General features: G+C 39.2%; 1 protein-coding gene across 1 annotated transcript in view; it reads right to left on the bottom strand.

Moving 5' to 3' along the window:
• Positions 1-6,362: 6,362 nt before the first annotated feature.
• The window catches only part of FUT10 (fucosyltransferase 10), a 229,838-nt gene continuing 212,016 nt past the window's right edge, over positions 6,363-24,184 (bottom strand). Inside the window, exons 8-9 of the mRNA XM_070459911.1 lie at positions 19,323-19,414; positions 6,363-7,234 (exon numbers count right to left, since the gene is read on the bottom strand). The gene's annotated coding sequence lies outside the window, so the exon portion shown is untranslated. The remainder of the gene's footprint in view (positions 7,235-19,322; positions 19,415-24,184) is intronic.

The raw sequence follows: 24,184 nt of genomic DNA, 5'->3' as shown, positions 1-24,184 counted from the left end.
AGGCACTAACAGTACATTTTGCAAATGAGATCCTTTGGGATGATGTTAGTTCAGATACCGCCCCCTCCTCCTGAAGTCTAGACACCTTCCAGGGAGTCTATTCTATTCATTATTCATGTATGGGCCTGTCATCTAGTCCCCAGGAGTTTTTAGGATAAAAACCTTGCTTTTCTACCCTCTCTCAATGGTATAGTTGAACTAATCAGAGAGATTCCTGACATTGGCATAGTGGTTTACATTTTGCACTGGACTGTAACAGTAAGATCTCACTTTTACTTTCTTTTTTAAAAAATCCATAAGGTAGGGGTGTTTGAACCCATTATGGAAAGAAAAAACAACTTGCCTGAAGTCACCAGCTAACAATGGCAGGTGTGGGTCAAACACAAATCTACAAGCTGTGACCATGACTCTGGTGGGCCTTACAGCATGAATGAGGGTCTGGGGGTTTGCAGAACAAAAGCGGAGTCAAATAGGGGTCCCCAGCTGTCAGGATCCATTCTTTCCAAGTGCTTCTCTCTCTCTTGGCTCCCAGAATCTAGTTTTATGTTTTCATCTTTGTATTGATCACATTTTATAATCTGCTTTTATGAACACTTCTTTACTAGTGTAAGAACTCCTGGAAGGAAGGTATATTTGTAGTTCCAGAACCTAACACAACATCTGACACTCAGTTTCACAAAGTGCATGTTTATTGGATGAATTTCAAGGGTTTGTGTAGATCGGCGGTTCCCAACCTTTTTGGCACTAGGGACCGGTTTCATGGAAGACAATTTTTCCAAGGACAGGGGGCAGGGAACGGTTTGGGGATGATTCAAGCACATTACATTAATTATGCTCTTTGTTTCTATTATTACATCAGCTCCACCTAAGATCATCAGACATTAGATTCTGGAGGTTGAGGACTCATGGTGTAGATGCACTGCAAACCAAACAAAGCAAAGGCACTATACCTTATGTTTGCTGTGCTTGGATACAGGGAGTTTAACTTAGAAAATCCATCCAAATCCATCTGGCTGTAAAGTTAGACCTGTAGCTTTGACAACAAACACCACTCCAGTCATTAGAAGGTATCTGCTCACCTAGACATTATATTACAGACGCTAAGAACACAAGAGAACCCAGGCAACCTAGATTTGAACCCAGCCTTCATTAGCTGCCTGTCCTTGAATAAGTTACCTTACTTCTCTGTGTCTCCATTTCCTTATGTGTAAAATGAGAGGAAATGGTTTACTTAGATTTTTAGAGATTGAGTGGATTTCATATTTACAGTGCTAGGTGGCGCTAGTGGTAAAGAAGCTGCCTGCCAGAGCAGGAGACCTGGGTTTGATCCCTGGGTTAGAAAGATCCCCTGAAGAAGGAAATGGCAACCCACTCCAGTAATCATGCCTGAAAAATCTCACAGGCAGAAGAGCCTGGCAGGCTCCAGTCTGAAAGAGTTGGACACAGCCGAGTGACACACACAAGCATTTCTCAGCATCACTGGAGCTACTGCTGCCCATTTCGTTTTGATATTAGGGCCAACAACTTCCAAACTGGCTCATTTTCAATATGAATATTATCAATACATGTTGGATAATACTAACTTTATCTCTGTTCTTATCCCAGTGCCATCAAATAATGCCCAAGCATTATACAAGTGTTCATTTAGCAAATACTCTTTGCCTGGAACGATTCTGGCTCTAGAATTACATTGTCCATACAGATTTTGGCTACATAAGTTTACATTTACATTAATTAAAATTAAATAAGATAAAAAGTTCAAGTTTTCAGTTGCACTAGCTACATTTCAAGTATTCTGTCACTACATATATCTGTCTAGTGGCTACTGTATTGGAAGATACAGATAGAATTTCCCTTAGGGCAGAAAGCTCTTGTTACATAGAGCTATGGTACAAATACAAAGATAGAAGCTGACATTCTACTAAAGAAGATAGATAATAAATAAATATATAATCATTATAAATTAATAACTTTCTATGAAGAAACATATTTAGTTACTGAAACATTGTTAGAAAAATTAACTTTGATAAATAATTCCTTAATGAACTGTCCCATCATTATATTAAAATTATAACCGGCTTACCAATTACAAAAGTAGAATATGTTTATTATAGAAAATTTAGAGAATACAGAAAATTATAAAAAAGGAAAATAAAAATATATCTAGCAATATTTTAACTCTTTTTATTTGATATTTGTAGACTATGTATTTTACCATGTCAATCTTTGAAACACTATTTTCAGGGTCTACATAATAGTGCAATTTCTGAATTTAGTGTTATTATATCACTGCCCTCATTAGAATTTAGATTATTTTAAAAGTATTTGCTCTAATATTTAAATGAATATTCATATATATAATTCTTTGTCTGCCTTTTTATTATTTCTTCGTGAAAAATCCTTAGAGTACCATCTCTAGAGCAAAGTTATTAAATATTTTTAGATTCAGCTCATATTAAAAGATTTTTCAAAAATTTGAACTTATTTGTGCATTTACTTACCCTTGGCAACTGTATATGTTATTTCCTATACTTTTGGGAAGTATTTTGTTTAAACTTATTATTTTTTGATTAACAGTGAGAATGAACATCACTTCAAATTTTTACTAACCATATATAAATATATCTTCTCTGAATTATCTATTTTAGTTTTACATCAATTTTTCAATTGCAAAATTAGATGAGCTCTTTGTATTTTAAGAATAGTAACCATTTGTCTTTCCTATTTTGGGCCAACATTTTCCCCAGTTTGTTGAATACCATAATTATGTTTCTATTTTTTTACATGGAAAAGTTCTGAAACTCATATGTGGCCAAGTTATGTCCTGGCTTTTAAGTTTTGAAGGCCTCTGTGTTTAGAAGAATCCCTGACACACAGTGAAAACTCAGTTGGATAAATGTAAGTTTAAATGAATTGAAATATTTGACCCATACTGACAAACCATGGGCTCATTCTTTTTTCCTACAGATGCAGGTCAATCCTCCCAATCATTTTAATGTAACTTGGAACTAGAAGAAACATTTGGCATTTGTCCTGATTTTCTAATGGCAGCATACTCGGTATCTGGGGGATTACATAGCCTATTGTATTCCTGAGTGGGCTTCTCTGGTGGTTCAGTGGTAAAGAAATCACCTGCCGATGCAGGAGACTCGGGTCTGATCCCTGGGCTGGGAAGATGCCCTGGAGAAGGAAGTAGCTACCCACTCCAGTATTCTTGCCTGGAGAAACCCATGGGCAGAGGAGCCTGGTGAGATACAGTCCATGGGGTCGCAGAGAGTTGGACACGACTGTACAACTAAACAACGGCAACAGTCCCTGAAGGGAACATCTTACAAAGCTCATGATCCTGCATTTGTGTACATCTAGGCCCAGATGGACACTGCAGATATTTCCTGTCCCACAGGGTCAGTGCTTTTTGGTAGTTGTGTGTGTTTTTTTTTTAAATAGTACCTCCCATTATTTTTTGTTTATAACTTTTGATCGGATTTTTACAAATTTTTTATTTGGTTTTTGGTTTTGGGGGTTTTGGTTTGATCATGCCACATGGCATGTGGGATCTTAGTTCCGGAACCAGGAATCAAACCCATGTCCTCTGCACTGGAAGCACAGTCTTAGCCACTGGACCACCAGGATAGTCCCACCCATTATGTAATAAATGTTTAAAATCCACTTCCACCTCTTCCCAATATCTAGCTGGCTTCTTCTGTCCTCTTTCTTCTATTAAAATTTTGAGCACACAAGCATGATAAAAAAGGATAATTAATTGAAGGTCAGTGGTATGAGGCATACAAAAAGAATACTGTGTCTTGTTTCTTAATATTTCATCATGAAATCATAGTGATACAATTTGTATCAGGGAAAAAGAAAGCAAAGAACTAAAGATTCTCTTGACGAAAGTGAAAGAAGAGAGTGAAAAAGTTGATTTAAAACTCAACATTCAAAAAACTAAGATCATGGCATCCAGTCCCATCACTTCACGGCAAATAGATAGGGAAACAATGGAAACAGTGACAGATTTTATTTTGGGGGGCTCCAAAATCACTGCAGATGGTGACTGCAGCCATGAAATTAAAAGACGCTTACTCCTTGGAAGGAAAGTTACGACCAACCTAGATAGCATGTTAAAAAAGCAGAGACATTACTTTGCCAACAAAGGTCCATCTAGTCAAAGCTATGGTTTTTCCAGTAGTCATGTATGGATGTGAGAGATGGACTATAAAGAAAGCTGAGCACCGAAGAATTGATGCTTTTGAACTGTGGTGTTGGAGAAGACTCTTGAGAGTCCCTTGGACTGCATGGAGATCAAACCAGTCCATCCGACAGGAAATCAGTCCTGAATATTCATTGGAAGGACTGATGCTGAAGCTGAAACTCCAATACTTTGGCCACCTGATGTGAAAACTGACTCATTGAAAAGAACCTGATGCTGGGAAAGACTGAAAGCAGGAGGAGAAGGGGATGACGGAGGACGAGATAGTGGATGGCATCACCGACTCAATGCACATGAGTTTGAGCAAGCTCCAGGAGTTGGTGAAGGACAGGGAAACCTGGTATGCTGCAGTCCACGGCGTTGCAGAGTCAGACATCACTGAGCGACTGAACTGAACTGAGAAAGACAGAAGTCAGCATGCATGTGTGTTAAGGCCTGTCTGACTCAGTCCTGTCTGACTCTGTGAGCCTATGGACTTCAGCCTGCCAGGCTCTTCTGTCCTTGGGAATCTCCAGGCAAGAATACTGTAGTGCGGCACCATTTCCTCCTCCAGGGGATCTTCCCAGCCCAGGGATTGAACCCAGGTCTCTTACCTCTCCTGCATTAGCAGGCAGTTCTTTACCACTAGCGCCACCTGGGAAGACCAAGTCAGCGTGAAAGGCAAAGTGAAAGTCACTCAGTAGTGTCCAACTCTTTGCAACCCCATGGACTATAGTCCATGGAATTTTCCAGGCCAGAACACTGGAGAGGGCAGCCATTCCCCTCTCCAGGGGATCTTCCCAACCCAGGGATCAACCCCAAGTCTCCCACATTGCAGGCAGATTCTTTACCAACCAGGGAAGCCCAAGAATACTGGAGTGGATAGCCTATCCCTTCTTCAGCGGATCTTCCCGACCCAGGAATGGAACTGGAGTCTCCTGCATTGCAGGAGGATTCTTTACCAACGGAGCTATCAAGGAAGCCCAAGTCAGCATACACATGGGCAATCAAACTTATGTCCTTGGAATGTCTGTGGAGGTGGTCATGTTCATTCATGAGACCTACCACACTCCCAGGGAACCACACAGCCTATTCATAATGAACCACACATGCTTCTGCAAATAGTCTTTTCCTCCCATTTTCCTCTTTGGGGGTACTTACAAGTCCATAATACTGAAATGTCCTGGTCAACGTTGCGCTTTGCCTGACAAACATTTGTCCTGCAAGTTTCACTATGGATGTTGCCTCCTCAGTCAAGTTGCCCTGATTTATTTATACTGAATTAGGCCCTTGTGTCTTCTCATTATCATTGTACTAGGTGCATATTTTAAAACTTTCAAAACATTGTTCTTTAATAACTAATGTTTTTAACCTTTAATTTGGATATAGTTATACAGTCACAGGAATTCGCAAAAATAGACAGAATTCCCTGTGCGCTTCATCTGGTTTCCCTCAGTGGTTATAGCTTACAAAACTATAGCATAATATCAGCACAGGAAATTGACATTGGCACAATGTATGTTTACAGTTCTATGCTATTTTATGGCATCTGTATACTCATGGAGCTACCACCAGCCAAATCTCCTTCATGTTACCATTGAGGTCACACCCACCCACTCCCGCCATCCTGGGCCCCTGGCAGCCACTAATTTCTTGTCCATCAGTATAATTTTCAATTTTTAAAATGTTATATAAATGGAATTATACAATATGTGACCTTTGGAGAAAGGCATTCTTTTTTCACTCACCCTGATGCCTTTGAAATATCACTGACAGGTTAGGGATTGTATCAGCCATGCCTTCCTCCAGGGCATCTTCCTGACCCAGGGATCAAACTCTGGGATCCTGAGTCTCCTACATTGCAGGTGGATTCTTTTTCACTAAGTGACCAGGGAAGCCCTGTTACATTATATAGATACCCTCGATAGCCTGGGGCTTCTGTGGTGGCTCAGTGGTAAAAAAATCCTCCTGCCAGTGGAAGAGACGCAGGTTCAATCCCTGGGTTGGGAAGATCACCTGGAGGAGGGAATCACAACCCACTCCAGTATTCTTGCCTGGGAAATCCCATGGACAGAAGAGCCTGGTGGGCTACAGTCCATGGGGTCACAAAAGAGTTGGATACAACTTAGCGACTAGACAATTATAGTCTACAGATAACATTTTGTTAGTGTAAATGAAAGCTTACCTCTCTTTACCCTCTCCCATTTATAATATAATCATCTAAAAAGTCTCCTCTGCATACACAATAACCATATCAGAAATTGTCCTAATTTTGCCTCAATGGCGATTTAGAAGACCAAAGAGAAAAAGGAAAGCAAGTTATACCAACTCAATTTTACTCTCTTGTACTGCCTTCCTTCCTGATGTTCCAAGGTTTCTTTCTTTTTTCATCTTCTGTTTACAGAACTTCCTTAAGCCATTATCTGAGGGTCAATCTGGCAACAAATCCCTTTAGCTTTCCTTCAGCTGTGAGCATCTCGATTTCCCCTTTATTCCTCAAGGTTGTTTCCACTGGCTGTAGAATTCTGGGTTGTCATTGTGGGGATAGGAGTGCCTAGTTACTACTTCCCAAGTGACGTCCGCTGACAACCTGGCCAGCAGGGTCCTTGTTACTGCTGACACTCAAGTTTCAGCTCTCTGACTGCCCAGCTCTGACACCTCTGTGGTCAGGGCAGGATGAGGGGTGACTGGTAACAAACTGTCAGGCAAGGGTGGGCACCTCGGCTCCACATTCAGCTTTGGCTCATGGGGGTGGGATAATGTTTGACTTGAAGAGAGGTGTCTGCAAGACGTCTGTCTTATGAGGCTGCCCCTTTGCTGGCCCTTGGTTAGAGACCAGGCTTTTCTCGCTGCTTTTATGTCTGTCCTCATTGGCGTTTCTGACACTCAGCCCAGGATTCATGAAGCAAGGAAGAAAACCCAGGGAAATCACTGCTACATTGTTCCTTGGATCTTGAGGTCCATGGCCAATCTGCCTGCTTCTCTTCAGCTCTCAGAGTCTTCTTATGCTTGTTTTTATATAACGCTCAGGGATTCGGGTTGTACCTAACGGGAGAAATGGGGAAAAGAACGTCTCTGTCAGGCTTCCCAGGGGACTCAGTGCTAAAGAATCGGCCTGACAAAGCAGAAGGCTCAGGTTCGATCCCTGGGTTTGAAGATGCCCTGGAGAAGGAAATGGCAACCCACTCCAGTATTCTTGCCTGGGAAATCCCATGGACAGAGGAGCCTGGCAGGCTACAGTCCATGGGGTTGCAAAAGAGTCAGACATGACTTATCGACTAAACAACAATCCATTAGTGAAAGTCATTTTTTTTTTTGATGCGGACCATTTTTAAAATCTTTATTGAAGTTATTACAGTATTGATTCTGTTGTTTTTTATGTCCTGGTTTTTTGGCCATGAGGCCATGAGGTCTTAGCTTGCAGACCAAGGATCGAATCCTCATCCCCTGCATTGGAAGGTGAAGTCTTAACCTCTGGACCTCCAGAGAAGTCCCCAGAAATGGAAGTCTTAATTTCTTATTTTAATGATACTAACATCAGCTAAAATTTAGACATTCTGATGACAAAGTTTGCACGTAGTATTTGTCCCTAGAATGTACAGTCAAACGACTGTTTTAAAGTCACTTGTAAAAATTATTCTATGTAGTTATGTCACCCATAGAGGTATTTTACTTCCCTTTTTGTTTTTAGGGCCTACTTTTTAATTTAATTTAATTTACAATTATGTAAAATATTTAACGAATCCTCAATCAAAGGTATAGTCAAGGAAGTTGAGCTTCAATATCTGCCCCCACCATACTTCCTCCTTCTTCCCTGACTATTCTTCAAAAATTATAAGGTCTATCTTCCATTTTTAAAAAATATAAACAAATGTATGTATTCATATAATCTCCTTCTTAGTCAATTGTTTGCCTACTGTATACATTTTTCTCTACTTTTCCTTTCCACTTAATATATTGGATATATTAAGATATAGAGATATTCTTCATTCTTTTCTTCAGCAACAGAATACTCTATTGAGTAGCTGTATTATTGTTTAAATTTAACCAGGGCAATAAATAACCTTGTCCATATAATCTTTTCTTAATTAATTAACTTTAATTTATCTTTTTAGTTAAGTGATTAATTTGGCTGCCTTGGGTCTTAGTTGCAGCACGCAGGATCTTTGTTGCAGAAGGAGGGATCTGCGGCACATGGACTCTCTAGCTGTGGGGCTCAGGCTTAGTTGTTCCACGGCATGTGGAATCCTCCCAGACCAGCGATCAAACCCATGTCCCCTGCATTGGCAAGTGGATTCCAATCCACTTTACTGCCAGGGAAGTCCTTTCTAAACTGTTTTTAACAGTTTTTTTTTATATATTAAGATTATGGACCAATCTTATTTTTAAAAAATCCAAATTCTTTTTCATAACTATTTATTGAAAATTTACTGTATCAGAAGTTTTTGTGTTACTAGTGACAAAAAGAAAAAGCACATACTCTTTATCTAAAAAAATACAGGAGCTGCATAACTGAAAAGTCCAGAAGTAAGACTGGCTCCAGACAACACTCAGCTTATTTATGCTAATGCTAAGTCACTTCAGCCGTGTCCGACTCTGTGCGACTCCATAGACAGAAGCCCACCAGGCTCCCCCATCCCTGGGATTCTCCAGGCAAGAATACTGGAGTGGGTTGCCATTTCCTTCTCCAATGCATGAAAGTGAAAAGTGAAAGTGAGGACGCTCAGTCGTGTCTGACTCTTAGCGACCCCATGGACTGCAGCCTACCAGGCTCCTACATCCATAGGATTCTCCAGGCAAGCAGTTTATTTATAAGTTCACACAATAAACAGCTGATGTCACCAAAGATTTTTCCTCCCCTACTCTTCTCTTTCAGTTTCTCTAATAATAGCAAAATGGCTGCAGCAGTTCCAGCCCTCACATCCTCACAGGGCCTCATCCAAGAAAAATGTAAGTGTACCTACTAGTAATTCCAAGAAGAAATGCAATTTCCTCCTGCAAAATTCCAGCAAACTTCTCCTTGGTTTATTTTAGTCTGAACTGATTGACATGACCATTTATGGCTATTTGCTGTGACAAGGGAAATAGGATATTGAGAAAATGAATCAAATCATGACCATCCACCCCTGGAGCTAGGAGGTGATTAGGAGTCATTCTCACCCAAATACCATGACTAAGAGTAGGTTACAGGTGGTTTCCCAAAGGCCATTTGAAGTCTTGCTTTTTATTGGAGAGTGCTTATTAGATGACCAAAAAGTAATTCAGTTTCATGTCAAGGATGTCATGCACTGTACCAAACCCTACAGACACAGAGCTAAAACAGCCCTTCCAAGCTTGCTTACCTACACTTACTGAAGTACTCACTTTACCTGAGGACTCTTCTCCCAGTGGATGTTTCCAGCTTGATTTTATACCTACACATTCTTCCACTTTTTTTTCTTCTTCCATTTTTTATATTAATATTCTGTCTCAATATCTCCACAAACAATGACTGACTGGAGCGATATGCAATGTTTCTAGAAAAGCAGAGACTCTGGAGTGAGACTCTAACTTTGAGCTTTTAACGTGACTAATTACATGACACTGATCAAAAACTCAACTTCTCAGAACCTCAATCGCTCCTTCAGAGAAGAAAGTGATTATTATTATATATAACATTGAGAAGGTCCTTGCTGTGTGCCAGACTCTGTTGTAAGTATTTTAAATGTCTTAAGTCATGGAAACCTCATAGCAATCCCTTCAATAAAAACTTTTATTAGGCCATCTTATATGTAAAGAAACTAAGAACAGAGATGTTAAGTAACTTGCTCAAGGCCTCCTACCTTTTAAGTAGAAGAGCTGAAATTTGAGCCCAGGTTTTCTAACTCCAAGTAAACTGTATAAACAGGTGAAATTTTTAGCATAAAGAAACTGCTCTTGACTTCCCTGGCAGTCTTCCGAACTTTCACTGCTGTGGGTGCGAATTCAATCCCTGGTTGGGGAACTAAGATCCCATAAACTCCGCTGTGTGGCCAAAAATAAAAGAAGAAAGAAAAGAAAAGCTGCTCAATAATGTCACTATCCCTGAACCTAAATAATAATTTTTCTACTTCATAGAGTACTTGTAAAGTTCACGTAAAATGAAGTCTGTAGAAAAGCTTCCTAAACTAAAAAGCAATTTGCTGTACAAATATAATGTATTATAGTTCTTACTCTGATGTCTCCTCCTTTCCTAAATCTCTCCAGACCTTGGATAACATCTCATATGGGCATTGAGTCAGTCCCATTTTTTTTTTTATTAATATTAGTGCTTCTTATTTTCAATTAACACACCTTATCTTTTGTAAACCCCTCCTCATGTTAAACCCTCTAGCATTTCCTTCTTAATTCTTTCTGCTCATTTCTTCCCTAGCTGTCAACCTTTTCTCTGTGGGATTCACATTCCCAGACTTTATGATAATGAGACATCCTGACTCCATTTGCTCTAGTTCATTACTTTCTAAAGATAGTACCTGGGAGCTTTAGGCCTGGATTAATAGTTTCAGTAAACTTTTACTACTTTTTATTTTTCCTTCCAATGCTTTTAGAAGCCTCTATAACTATAGGGCTTCAGTTTCCTTCTGTAGGTATGATTTTGAGTGGTCTTACAATTATCTTTAGCATGGTTATTAAGAAATGAATTCAACAAATATGTATTTAATACATACTACATGATAAATCCTATACAAGATGCTAATAAAATGTTAGTTTTGCACATTTCCCAGAATTATCAATAGTGAGAAAGACTTCTAAGGTTGTTACCAAGCTGTCTGTCCTTGTAAGAGAAACTTGTCCTCCTGAATTGGTAACTCCTACGCATCTTCTTTCTTTTATTTGCTTTTGAGATCCCAGACTCTGAAGTTATTTTGTGTGTGGGTGTGTATTTGTGTCTTTGTGTCTGTGACAGAGAGAGGGAAACAGAGGCCTGCAGGGCAATATTACAAACACTTGAAGAATTCTAATGTTTAAAAAGCCATTGAGGGACTTCCCCGGTGGTTCTGTGGTTGGGAGTCTGGCAGCTGGTGCAGCAGACATGGGTTTGATCCCTGGTCCAGGAAGATCCAGTGTGCCTCATAGCAGCTGAGCCCATGAGCCACATCTACTGAAGCCTGAGCACCTAGAGCCCGCAGCAAGAGGCCACCACAATGAGAAGTCCGTGCACCACAATGAAGACCCAGCACAGCCCCCCAAAAATAAATATTTTTTTAAAAAAAGAAAGGAAACCAGTGCAATCAATAATCAAAACACTCAATATGAAATTCATTTCATTGAACAGTTTGATAAAAACTTTAAAATAAGTTATGCTTAAGGAAATAAACCAAGACATAACCGCTATTTTGAAAAGAACAAAGTTTTGAAACAACATGAACAGAAATAAAACAAAGTCGTGTGAATCAACTGATTTCAAGAATCAATAAGACAACTTGAACATCAAACGTATATCAAACATCCAAATTTTAAAACTGCAAGAGCTGGGATACATTCTGACTTGGGTTCTAATTAAAAGAGCTAATTGGTGAATTTGGAAAATGATACTAAGAGGCTTATCCAGAATGCAATCTAGAAAATAAAAGAAAAAAATATTGAAGAGAAGTTAAGACACATGAAAGATTGATAAGCCTAATATCTAATGTTCAATAAAAATTATAGAAACAGAGAAAGGAAGAAATGATGGTAGGCTACCTCTGAAGAATTAATTGCTAGGAATATTCTAGAATATTGATTAAAAAATAAAATTTTAGATCAAAAATTTATTACTAGAATTATCTACTAAAAATAGATAAAAGTACAATGAAAATAAGTCCACACCTTGGTCACATAATGAAAATAAAGAAGAAAGAGAAAAATCATTAAAGTTAGCAAAGAAAAGTACTGATAGATTGATAGTATTAATAACAAATTAGCAAAGAAAAATATTGATAGATTGATAGTATTAATAACAAATTAGCAAAGAAAAGTATTGATAGATTGATAGTACTAATAACATCTCATCAACAACAAAGTCCAGAAAGCAATGGAGTGGTATCTTCCACATGCAGCATGGAAATAACTGCCAACCTAGAATATTGCATTCAATCACATTATTCTTTAATATTAGAGCAAAATCTCACGTAAAGAATAAAGAAAACTTCGATGTTCACTAAACAAACTCTTTAAGATTGTGTTTTAAAAGATACAATAGTGATCTTTTTTCCTCTAACTGTATTATTTGACTTGAGAAATAGCTCTTGGACCATGCTCTCTGATTCTTCCTGGCCCCAAATCTCTCCTTATTCCAGCTTCTCTGACACTTGACAATAAAATACAGATTTGCTCATATTACCGCCTACCACCCTCCCTGCCAAACCTCACATAAGTACCCTTTTTTTTTTTCCCCAGAAGGATGTAATCTGGGAAAAAAACAAATTTCAACTAAGTAAATTTTGAAGATCTAATCACTTTATCCATCAATTCATGAATTGGTTGGCATCCCAACTGCAACTATTAATAGAAAGGCCCTCTCGGTGGTTTATTCCCTAAGTCATGTCCAACTCTTTGAGACCCTAGGGACTGTAGCCCGCTGTCCATGGGATTCTCCTGGCAAGAATACTGGAGTGGGTTGCCATTTCCTTCTCGAGGGGCTCTCTCCCACCCAGGGATCAAACCCACGTCTCCTGCATTGCAAGCAGATTCTTCACCACTGAACCACCAGGGAAGCCCCAGAAAGACACTCTGAGGAGCTGTTTAAAATGGAAGGATTTTAAAGGCAAAAGGGATGAGACAAGGAAATCAAAAACAAAAGGGAAGATTATTTCTGGCGAGGTCACCTTCCTCTGAGGGAAGGGTGGGGGCCTTTCACCTGAAGACAACTTCACTAGGGTTGATCAGGAAACTCCAGGGTGACTGATATAAAATCTCAAGCCTAAAAGAGGCTGAAACTGCAATTAGATTAAGTATTAAGCTTTGCTTTGCTGTCGTGGGGCTGAGCACAATTGACTCTATTTGGGGCCTATTACTTCTTTTTTTTAATAAGTCAAACGTCTTAAACCTGGATTTCAAAGCCTCTGCAGATTTTTCTAGCCTTGGTTCCTACTTTTTATTTACTTACAGGATCAACTCAAAGGTTGGTGTCAGTCAGGTCTCCTGATTTCAGACCCTAAATAGTGAGAAATGAATTGTTTTCTGACTTTCTGGAGAATTCACTTCAAGTGTACTGCCTAAGCCCTCATATTTTTCAGGAAGTCCTCCTGTTAGGCACAAAGTTATAAGAAATAATGGCAGAGATATCTGATTTGCATTATATTACTAAATAGTTCAGATGGTAAAAAAATCTGCCTGCAATGCAGGAGACCGGGTTCAATCCCTGGGTCGGGAAGATCCCCTGGAGAAGGGAATGGCAACCCACTCCAGTTTTCTTGTCTGGAGAATCCCATGGACAGAGGAGCCTGGTGGGCTACAGTCCATAGGTTCGCAGAGCTGGATATGACTGAGCGACTAACACACACAATAAATGTGTCCAAAGCCCATGAAGAAAATCAGTCCTTCCAATAATATTCTTCCTATATTACTTCACAGAGGTATTTTCTGAGGTTTTATGGCAGGGAGTCTTTTATTTGATATTTTCAGCATGATAGGGTTTTAAGATAATATTCTGCCATGTTGGCTATATCCTTTGCTGTTTTCAAGTTACCTTTTCTGTCTATCAATTTCTCTTATCTCTATGGCTCCTTATCTTTGTAACCAGTCTCCATCAACAAAATCAAGCTGCAGAAAATAAATTACAGATAAGGCTCCCTGACATGGTAATGGGGTTTTCACTGCTTACCTTGAATTTTCTATTTCAGTTATTTTTGCTGCCAGAAATCTCCTTTTCATCCTCAAATCAGAAAACCCTTTGATGTGAATGGCAACTTACCACATTAAAATATAAAAACTAGCAACTTGTTAGCACTTCGTTTTTCCTTTGGATTTTACTGCCATTCACATATCAGTCATTTTTTTTTATCTTGTTATTCTCGGGACTTGTGCAGTTAATATTTGCTCTATTTCTTGTCCTTATTGATAACTTATTTCACTTAATTGTTTTGAGGGCTCATTAAGTTTCCTTCACCCCAGACCATCATGAATACACTATAAACTGAATCCAAAAATCTTGGGGCTTCCACGGTGGTTCAGATGGTAAAGAATCTGCCTACAATGCGAGAGACCTGGGTTCAGGAAGATCCCCTGGAGAAATTCTTGTCTGGAGAAGTCCATGGACAGAGGAGCCTGGCGGACTACAGTTAATGGGGTCGCAAAGAATCAGACACAATTGAGTGACTAACAGCTTCACTTTTCCATTTTTCATAGTACCTGTTAGTCCTCAACACCTTCAGCAGATCTTTTTCACATTTCACCTTAAAATCTGAATAAACTCACTCTCACTTCTGTGTCACCTCTACTTCCTTCAGTGGCTAGGGACTGAGGTAAGTGATGGAATTGCTGAGGCTCTCTGTTTCCAAAAGTCTTAGGAGGTGGTTCTGTTCTACTGAATTATATAGGATGCTGTTTGCAGTGAATGTACAGCCAAGGGAACTACAGCACGCTGGGTACCTCCTCCAGTGTCCCAGTCCTCCCTAGCAACCCAAAAGAAGGCTCTTGGTACATCTCAAATCCAACATGCCCCTCACTGAATTTTCTGTCCTTTTTCATTACACATCTGTTCTATCCCATAACCTCTCTATGCTCACTATTAGCCTAAATCCTGGTCTGCAGAATAAAAGCACTCAGACTCATCTTCCATCTAGTCACACTTACATTCCCAACCTTATTTACCATTCCCCTCTCCATAAACTACATTCCTCAACCAAACTAAACCACTGATTATTGTCCTGGGACACCTATTTCTTAGTTCTAATCTCATACCGCATCTTCAGGAGGTATTTTCATCCTCTCTTCTCCATTTTTTGTTTGTTTGTTTGTTTGGCAGCACCACACAGCATCTGGGATCTTAGTTCCCTTACCAGGGATCAAACCTACGCCCCTTGCATTGGAAGCATGGGGCCTTAACCACTGGACCATCAGGGAAGTCCCTCTCCTCCATTTGTATGTGTCCAAATCCTATTCATCCTTAAAAGCTGAGTTCAACTGCCTTCTGCAAAACACTGTATCATAATCCTAGAAGTATCCTTTGTTCTCCAGATTCCTGTGGCATTTTCCCTGTAACTTCTCTTCCATACCTGCCACTTTCTTCTTTAACTTTAGGTAATTTATGAACATACATTATCTTTTTTAATTGGACTACAGCTTCTTGAGGACTTGATCTATTTCCTTATGAAATCATCTTTTTTTAAAAATTCTATATGGTGACTGACAAGTACCTTTCACAGAGGAAGGATGCACTTTCATGCATTTTCTTAATTACTGCACATAATGACTATAAGCTCATATTATTTAGGGCCATTTTATCGGTAAGGAAATGTTTTATTGAAGAAGTAATGAATCCCTTCAATGGGTTAAACAGATATTTAATGATATTGAATAAATGATAGAGCAAATAGATTACTCCACGTGAGGATTATAGGGATTTTATACTAAAGGAAAGCTGTGCTTTATCTGCCAAAGTAAGTTCACAAGCACAGTTGAAAAAGAAATAGTTTTTGTTTTATTTTGTTTTGTGAATTGCTTCCATGAAGAGGGTAAATGAAATTGCCATGCTTTTCTATAATTTGCACCTGGGATGATACAAGCATCATAGAAACACTGACTGAGTCAATAGAGATAAAGAGAGATGTAAGTTCACCTATGCAACCAGGCTTCCCGAAAGGGTTAGATCTCCTCACTCTCAGCAGTACTCTTTTGATAAGCACTTTCAGTCAGCTGCCCGTCTACAAAGGAGGCAAACACTTTCAATTTCCTGGGAAAATGGAGGAATCTTCCAAGTGTGACAGCTATTTTCCTAATGTTTGTCGCAGATGGGTGAAATGACAGGTGGCAGGGCTTGAATTCATCTTGATGAATAAGAAACTGATGTTCACTGTCACACCAGCCTTTCTGAGTATGGATTCATATAGGAAAGTTTTCCCACTTTCGCCTTTTTAAGAAAGAGTATTACTCAACCATAAAAAAGGAACAATATTGAGTCATTGTAGTGACATGGATGGACCTAGAGTCTGTCATATAGAGTGAAGTGAGTCAGAAGGAGAAAAACAAATATCATATTAGCACATATATGAAAAATCTAGAAAAATGGTACAGATGCACCTATTTTCAGGGCAGGAATAGAGACACAGGCAGAGAGAACAGACGTGTGGACACAGTGGGAGGTGGAATGAGGTGGGAGATTGGGAATGATCTACACACTACCATGCATAAAATAGACAGCTAGTGGGAAGGTGCTATATAGCACATGGAGCTCAGCTCGGGGCCCTGTGATGACCTAGAGGGGTGGGATGGGAGAGTTGGAGGGAGGTATAAGATGGAGGGGATGTAGGCAGGCATATGGCAGATTTGGGAGAAGCAAATGGCCACCCACTCCAGTATTCTTGCCTGGAGAATTCCATGGGCACAGAAGCCTGGCTGGGCTATGGTCCATGCGGTCTCAGAGTTGGACACGACTGAGCAACTAATGCTCACACATACATGGCTGATTGCTGTTGTTGTACAGTAGAAGCTAACACAACATTGTAAAGCAATGATACCACAATTTAAAAAAGAGTCACCCACAATGAGGGAAGAAGCAAAAGGAGCTATTACCTGGCAATGGAAAATGCTCCTAGATTCTTCCTAGGTATCGCATTAAGGAGCATGGTTGAGACAATAGCACATCCTAGTCCTTGAACTGGAGATTTGTCAAAGTTGGTGGAGATCTGTGATATCCTCTCATCCAATCTCGTCATTTTACCATTGGACAAAGAGAAGCGACTTGTTCAAGATTAAAAGAAAGAAACACAGTGACTAGGGCCACAATGTTGCCTCCAGGAGGACGGTTGAAGAAGCTGCTATGTTAACTGTAAGAGAAAGACCCAAAAACTCCACCAAGTTCAAACCCAATGTCAGGGATCCTTGCACCTCTTCTAGGTGAAACAGCATGACCTTTGCATTGAGAAAGATAATAAATTTTCCGATTTTGCCATTTTCTGTATCTTGAAGCAAAGCAGTCTCCTCATTTGTGAAATGTGGTCATTACAATTCTTTCCTTTGCAGGACCGTACGGAGGATTTCAAGACATCAAGCATTGAGATAAGGTCTGGGAAACAGTACGCCATCAAACGTTGGTTCTACCTTTGATAAGTTTAAAGTTGAAATTTTTAAAAAATTTGGGGAATTGAAACACAAAAAGAAGGCCAAGAAATGTCTATTTCAATCAGTAGAGTCCCATGAAGACAATCTGAATCATATTTAGTCTCTTGGACAAATCACAGAGGATATAAAGGAATTAATGTAATATTATTTTTCATTAAGTGTTTAAGACATATGGACAATCCAAGCCTGGCCTTCTTCCCTTTGCCCAGAAAACATTCTAGCCACAACAGAACTTGGAGCATGATCAATCTAACATCTTCAATAGAGTTTCTGGTGTGTGCATAGTTTCACATAACTTTGTCTGAAAGGCTCTCAGTGGAGTCTCTCACCACCTTCCTCTAATGGGCAGCAGCTGCCTGGAAACAATCCTTCCATATTACTCACCTTATCAGGCCACAGTAAAACGCCTCCCTTCATCCTACCCTGGGAAGACGTATCTGTTCGTTTGCTGTCTGTAATGTTGACGGCCCCTCTTAGGGTAGTTTCTCCTATACCAGGTGTTTCTGGCTTTTTAGCATTTTTCACTAACTAGCTGATTCCTCTCTGAGTTTGTCTGAACTTTAGTTTGTTTCTTTATAAACAACACACTTGAGTCTTCTACTCTCCTGGACCCCTCGTTGGCAGCGATCATGAGAAGCAGCTGTCTGCCCTGGACAATAACACAGAGATACTGGTGTCATCATCATGGTTCAAAGCTTGCCACACCCCCTAGATCAGCCTGCCTCTCTTGCTACATTTGTAGTCGATTTCCTTTTCTTTTTCTTATTCATTTAGTTTTGCCCACCCCAGGCAGCATAAGGGATCTTAGTTCCCTGACCGGGATCAAACTGGTGCCCCCTGCGTTGGAAGTGCAATGTCTTAACCACTGGATAACCAGGGAAGTCCCTGTAGTCAGACTTCTGATTCAAGCTCCAGACCACTTTACGTACCGAAAGGTGCTGTTGTTTTTTTCCATTGTTCTCCCATTGGCTATCCTTTATTGGATGTGAGGGAAAGGAGGAAAATGATGTGAGTTTGGCCTTTGTAAGTTTGTGATTTTTAGAAAGCCCAGCCTTCTACCACATCTATTCATCTATCTATGCCTCTTTCTAACTCCTCAGTTTCCAGAGTGATTATGATAAATCTGAGTCAATCTGATTAAGAAATTATTAATACTAAAAGAAAAAATGGAAGGCGTAGCAAAGGAAATTACAAAAAGATCCCAATATTAGATGCCCTTGAGGCTCTAAAAGTTAAGATAGTTTTCTAGATATTTACTACTCAGTGTGGAATTTAAATTAGAGATTATATCAATCAAAAGTATTGATTCATGGACCTTTTTATCATCTTCTCTATATATTTGAGATTGAAATATAATAAAATGAAACCATTCAGTGCACTCAGAGTTATACATCCTGGTCTCAAGTTGTGGATCTGGCCTATGTAACTATGTAACCTTGAATTATACACATACACACACATATTTTATATGTATATAGACTATATGTATATATTGGGAAAAGTACAGCAAAATGATAAAATAATAGATATTTCCAAGACAAACTGGAATAATTTTTAAAATTCACATGTGAGAAATCACAAGTAGGTAAAAAGCCATTTAAAAATGTTAAATACTATTAAAATAGTTGGACAAGCATAGGTGTGTTAAAGACAGCTATTAATCAAACCCGATTTCTCCTCTTCTTGGGCTCAAAACTAGGCTGTATTTCTCAGCCTCTGTTGCAGTTAGATCTGGCCATCTAAGTGCGACAGAGTTGGGGTCAGTGGCATATGAGTAGAGGGGAGACGCACCAGTTTCCATAAAAACTTTGACCTATAAAAAACCTCCGCCATGAATCCTTCATTCTCTTACCCCTTCCAACAAGGACAGCCAACTTGGAAACCACGTGTTGCCGATTCATGAAGCACCACTGCTGAGGAGATGCTGCCTGCCAATTAGAACACCTGTTTAGGATGACATGGGCAAGAAACAACACTTCTTATTGGGTGAAGCCTGAGATGTGGGGGTTTATCTGTTAAAAACAGCAGAAGCGACAGATGGGAAACTCAAGGGGTAGGTTGCCAAGCTGCTGGAAGTGGCATTAGTCTGATTTTAATTGGGAAGAGCCCAGTGCTGACAGTTAACTATGAAAACAGGCCTTTACGAGGCCCAGCCAATGACTGCCTGAAACATAATCTGGTCAAATCAGCAGTGCCAGCTGGGATAAATTCTGAGGTCCTTAGAGGAGACTTCTGCCAATTTGACAGGCCAGTGAAGATTCCTGAACCACAGACAATTCAGGGGGTTCTGATTATCCCTTTTAAAAATGTTTGCTTATGGGTATGCCTGTCAAAGAAAAGTACTCCTGTGAATTCTAAATGAGAATCTGAAAACCTGGAAAAATCAAGAATGGCAGGTCTCAGACTGTCTCCTTTAATTTACACTCAATTTTTTATATTTCTGTGAAGCTTAATTGATCATGGAACTAAAATCGTGCCCAGCTACTGGTCCACCTTTTTATTGACAATCTTAAAAAATTGAGGAAAGTCCCAGACAAAAGTGGCAAAAATAAACAGCTTCCAAGTGTAACTAGAATTCGCATGCCAGCTAGTGGTCATAAGTCTAAATAGGAACCTCAGATGGGAAAACATTCCCTGCCCAAAATAAACTCTTCTAGATCTGATCCTCCGTGCTGCAATACTGTTACACGTTATTTCATATTTTCCACCTCATTGTTTCCAAATGTGAGGCCCACAGAAATTGTGTTCATTAAATTCCTAGGAATTTGTTTTATAACAAATTCAACAACGGAGAGTTTAGGCCTTTCCTTTCTCAATGTCTAAGCTCTTATATGTTTTACTAATTCAAGTGTCATTCTTCATACCAGTTATTAGAGATCTGGGTCTTTGGTAAGAGCAGACTCCTAAAAAATTAAAGCTAAGCCCAGGAGAAGGAGCAGGAGGACAATCTGCTGCTTCTGGTGTGGCTGTCTGGTTACTCCACAGATCCTACCATCTGATGTTACTCAGACGTCACACACATGGGCACGAAGTGACAGAAGTGAAAAGCAATGAGTAACATCCATGAAGATTGAGGCAAACCAAAGACTCAACTGGCATCATAACTAATAGCATCCAAATCTGGTTTATTTGAACAAAAATGCATCCCATTGGAAGACTCCAGATTATTCTAAATTTAGTTTAGTATTATTACTTTCAGACATGTTCTTCCCACAACTGCAGGGAGGACATTGACAATGATACCTGTCCCACACTTGGTCATCCCTCTATCCTTCTCAATGATCTTTGAGACCCCATGGACTATAGCCTTCCTGGCTCCTCTGTCCATGGAATTCTCCATGCAAGAATACTGGAGTGGGTTGCCATTTCCTTCTCCAGATCTTCTGACCTAGGAATGGAACCTGTGTCTTCTGCATTGCAGGCAGATTCTTTACTGTCTGACCCACCAGAGAAGCCCCCCTTCTCAGTACACACATAGCCAAAGCATCTTTTAGATGTCACTGGACTTCCCTAAGTTTAAATGTGGGGGGTTCTTCATTCTGTTATATACAAATTGTTTTAAATTCATGTGTGATAAAAGTCAACTGTGTTTTAGGTCTTGTGAATGAGTGAGTGAAAGTTGCTCAGCCATGTCTGATTCTTTGCAACACCATGGACTGTGGCCCACCAGTCTCCTCTGCCCATGGGATTCTCCAGGCAAGAACACTGGAGTGGGGAGCTATTCCCTTCTCCAGGGGATCTTCCTGCCCCCAGGATCAGATGCTAGACTCCTGCATTGCATCCAGATTCTTTACCATCTGAACCAGGTCTTATCATTCACCCAAATATTTTTTAATTACTATGACTTAATGTTAACCCAACATATATTATTCTACATGTGTTCTGCTTCTGATTGGGATAAAGTTGTAAAAGACTTCCTCCTGTTGCTTCCACCTCACATACGCCTTTGCAGGGGACTTACACTTTACAAATATATTATCTTACAATTCTATAAGTCAGAAGTCCAACACAGGTTTTACTGGGATAAAACTGAAATATCAACAGAGCTATAATCGTTTCCAGAGGCCTTTCTTCGCTCCTAGAGGCTGCCACTCTCCAAGGCTCATGGTCCCTTCACCCGTCTTCTTAGTTAACAGTGGCCTTTCTGATGCTACCATCTCTCGGTCATCTTGCACCAGGGAAATTTCTCTACTTTGAAGAACTCAAGTGATCAGTTTACGGCCACTTGGATAATCCAAAATAATTTTTCCCTCTTTAGATCCTTCACTTAATCATATCTTTAAAGTCCCTTTTGCCATATAAATTAATATTAACAGATTCCAAGAATTAGGGCATGGAACTCTTTTAGAAGCCATGATTCTTCTATCTTTCTAAAATAGAAGCCTGAAGACCTCTCAGCCCATTTCATGTCTCCCATTTATTCAAAATGTGACTTCAGAGACCAAAGAACTATGGCTCAGAAAGTTTGTGATATATATACCTAATGTATATCATTACCTGGAATAGAGGATATCAAGCATTATATAATGACATGCAATCAATATAGCAATGATAAACCAGCCAAAGTTAAGAAAATTTGTCAAAAAATACAAACTTTCTATTACAAGATGAATAAGTTCTGAGGAGCTAACATTCAGCATGGTAATTACAGTTAATTAATTTTATAACTATGTTATAAAAGAGCAGATCTTAAAGGTTGTAACCACAAAAAAGAAACAGTAATTATGTGGTATGATGGAGGTGTCAGCTAACACTATGGTGGTGACTCACAACATATAAGTGTATCAAATCAACACAATGTACACCTTTAACTTAAGAAATATTTCATGTCAACAATGTCTCAATAAAGCTAGTAAAAAAAAGAGAAGTTGTGCTTAAGAGGAAGATAATGAAATTCAATAATATATGCAACTGAAATTGTAAGCTTCAATTTTTCCTAAAGTGTGCTCCGTGGGATTTAACTTACTATCGTATTAATCGTTGTTTCACAAGGAATCATGTGCATACCAAGAACATGTATTTGGGAAATGCCAAGTTAAACAAAATTAAACTGATTCCTTCTCCAAGTCCTTAATGTGCCAATGTGCATTGTGAATCTATAAGAGAACAACATGTGCTCTCACTGGGTTCAAAAAAAATTGCTTTTAAGGGTAAATCAAACTTTGGGAACTGGTGATGCCCATTTATTTTTCTGCACTTCTGCTGTCTTCAGTTGACCCTTTGTTCCTTCTCTTCTTTTTTTTCTTTCCTTCCTTTCTTGTTTTTTATCCTCTTTTCTTATTTCCCATCTTCATTCTATCCCTTCTTTTTTGGCCTACAGTCATCCCCTAATATAAATGAGACTTCAAATTCATAGAGTTGCAAAGAGGCTTGGTCTGGTTAAAATTAGAAATACAAAAAAGAAAACTGTTGTTAAGAAAGAAAATGGGAAAAAAATAAGAATGAATTACAGAGAGGATGATGCTTATTGAATCTTGACATTTTGATTGTGTTTCCCTGATTTATTGGACACAATAAGACTAAACATTTCCTGAACAAAGGATTAAGGATTTATTTCTTCTGCTTTATCTCCTCTTCTTTTTAACTTCATAATCTTTCCAAGTTTGTCATCCATCCAGTCCCAGTTACGCTTCAGAGGGGCCTTAACAACCCAAATAAATTTACCACTAAGCTATAATAAAAGTTCTTTTACATACTATCACCAGGCAATAAGCGATTCTGATTTATTGAATATTCTAGATAGCTTAATCCAAACCATAACACTAACATTTGCTTTTCAATTTAATAGTTTCTGGCACACTATAAAATTTATAACACAATTCCTTCATTACTAAGAATATGTTAGCTATTTTTGATATCATTTTGAAACAAAAATCATAATATAATGAAATTAGAATATATGTTTATGGGATGTGGATAAGAGTAAGGCTACTTGGCACTAATGCGAAATTGCTCCAAAATATTGTGTTTTCCCATTTTGTTCAAGGGTCTCCTTCCTCATCCCACTTCCTACTCTGTCACACTGTCTGCTTTTGAGACTGTCCACTCTGTTTTGATACTGGTGGTTCAGTCGGTAAAGAATCCGCCTGCAATGTGGGAGACCTGGGTTCGATCCCTGGGTTGGGAAGATCCCCTGGAGGAGGGAATGGCAACCCACTCCAGTATTCTTGCCTGGAGAATCTCCATGGACAGAGGAGTCTGGTGGACTACAGTCCATCGGGTCGCAAAGAGTCGGACACGACTGAGCGACTAAGCACAGCATGGTTATCTGCAAATAAAGAATTCTCTTGTGGAACAGAGATGGGTACTATCACTGGATCATAATATGTTGAATGATCTTTATTTCTAATATATAATTTTTAATGATGGTGATGATAATTCATATGTGTACATGCACATGTATGTGTTTTATATTGAGTATGTATCATATTAAAAATAAGATGAAATAAACCATTTGTGTAATATTTTTTTTCCATTTATTTTTATTAGTTGGAGGCTAACTACTTTAAAGTTTGAGAGAATAACATGTGTGGGAAACTATAAAGAAAGCTGAAAACCGAAGAATTGATGCTTTTGAACTGCGGGGTTGGAGAAGACTCTTGAGAGTCCCTTGGACTGCAAGGAGATGCAACCAGTCCATCCTAAAGGAAATCAGTCCTGAATATTCACTGGAAGGACTGATGCTGAAGCTGAAACTCCAGTACTTTGGGCACC

Source organism: Odocoileus virginianus, chromosome 32 (genome assembly GCF_023699985.2).
Source record: "Odocoileus virginianus isolate 20LAN1187 ecotype Illinois chromosome 32, Ovbor_1.2, whole genome shotgun sequence".
NCBI classification, from domain to species: domain Eukaryota; kingdom Metazoa; phylum Chordata; class Mammalia; order Artiodactyla; family Cervidae; genus Odocoileus; species Odocoileus virginianus.
This window is presented reverse-complemented; position numbering and strand designations above follow the sequence as displayed.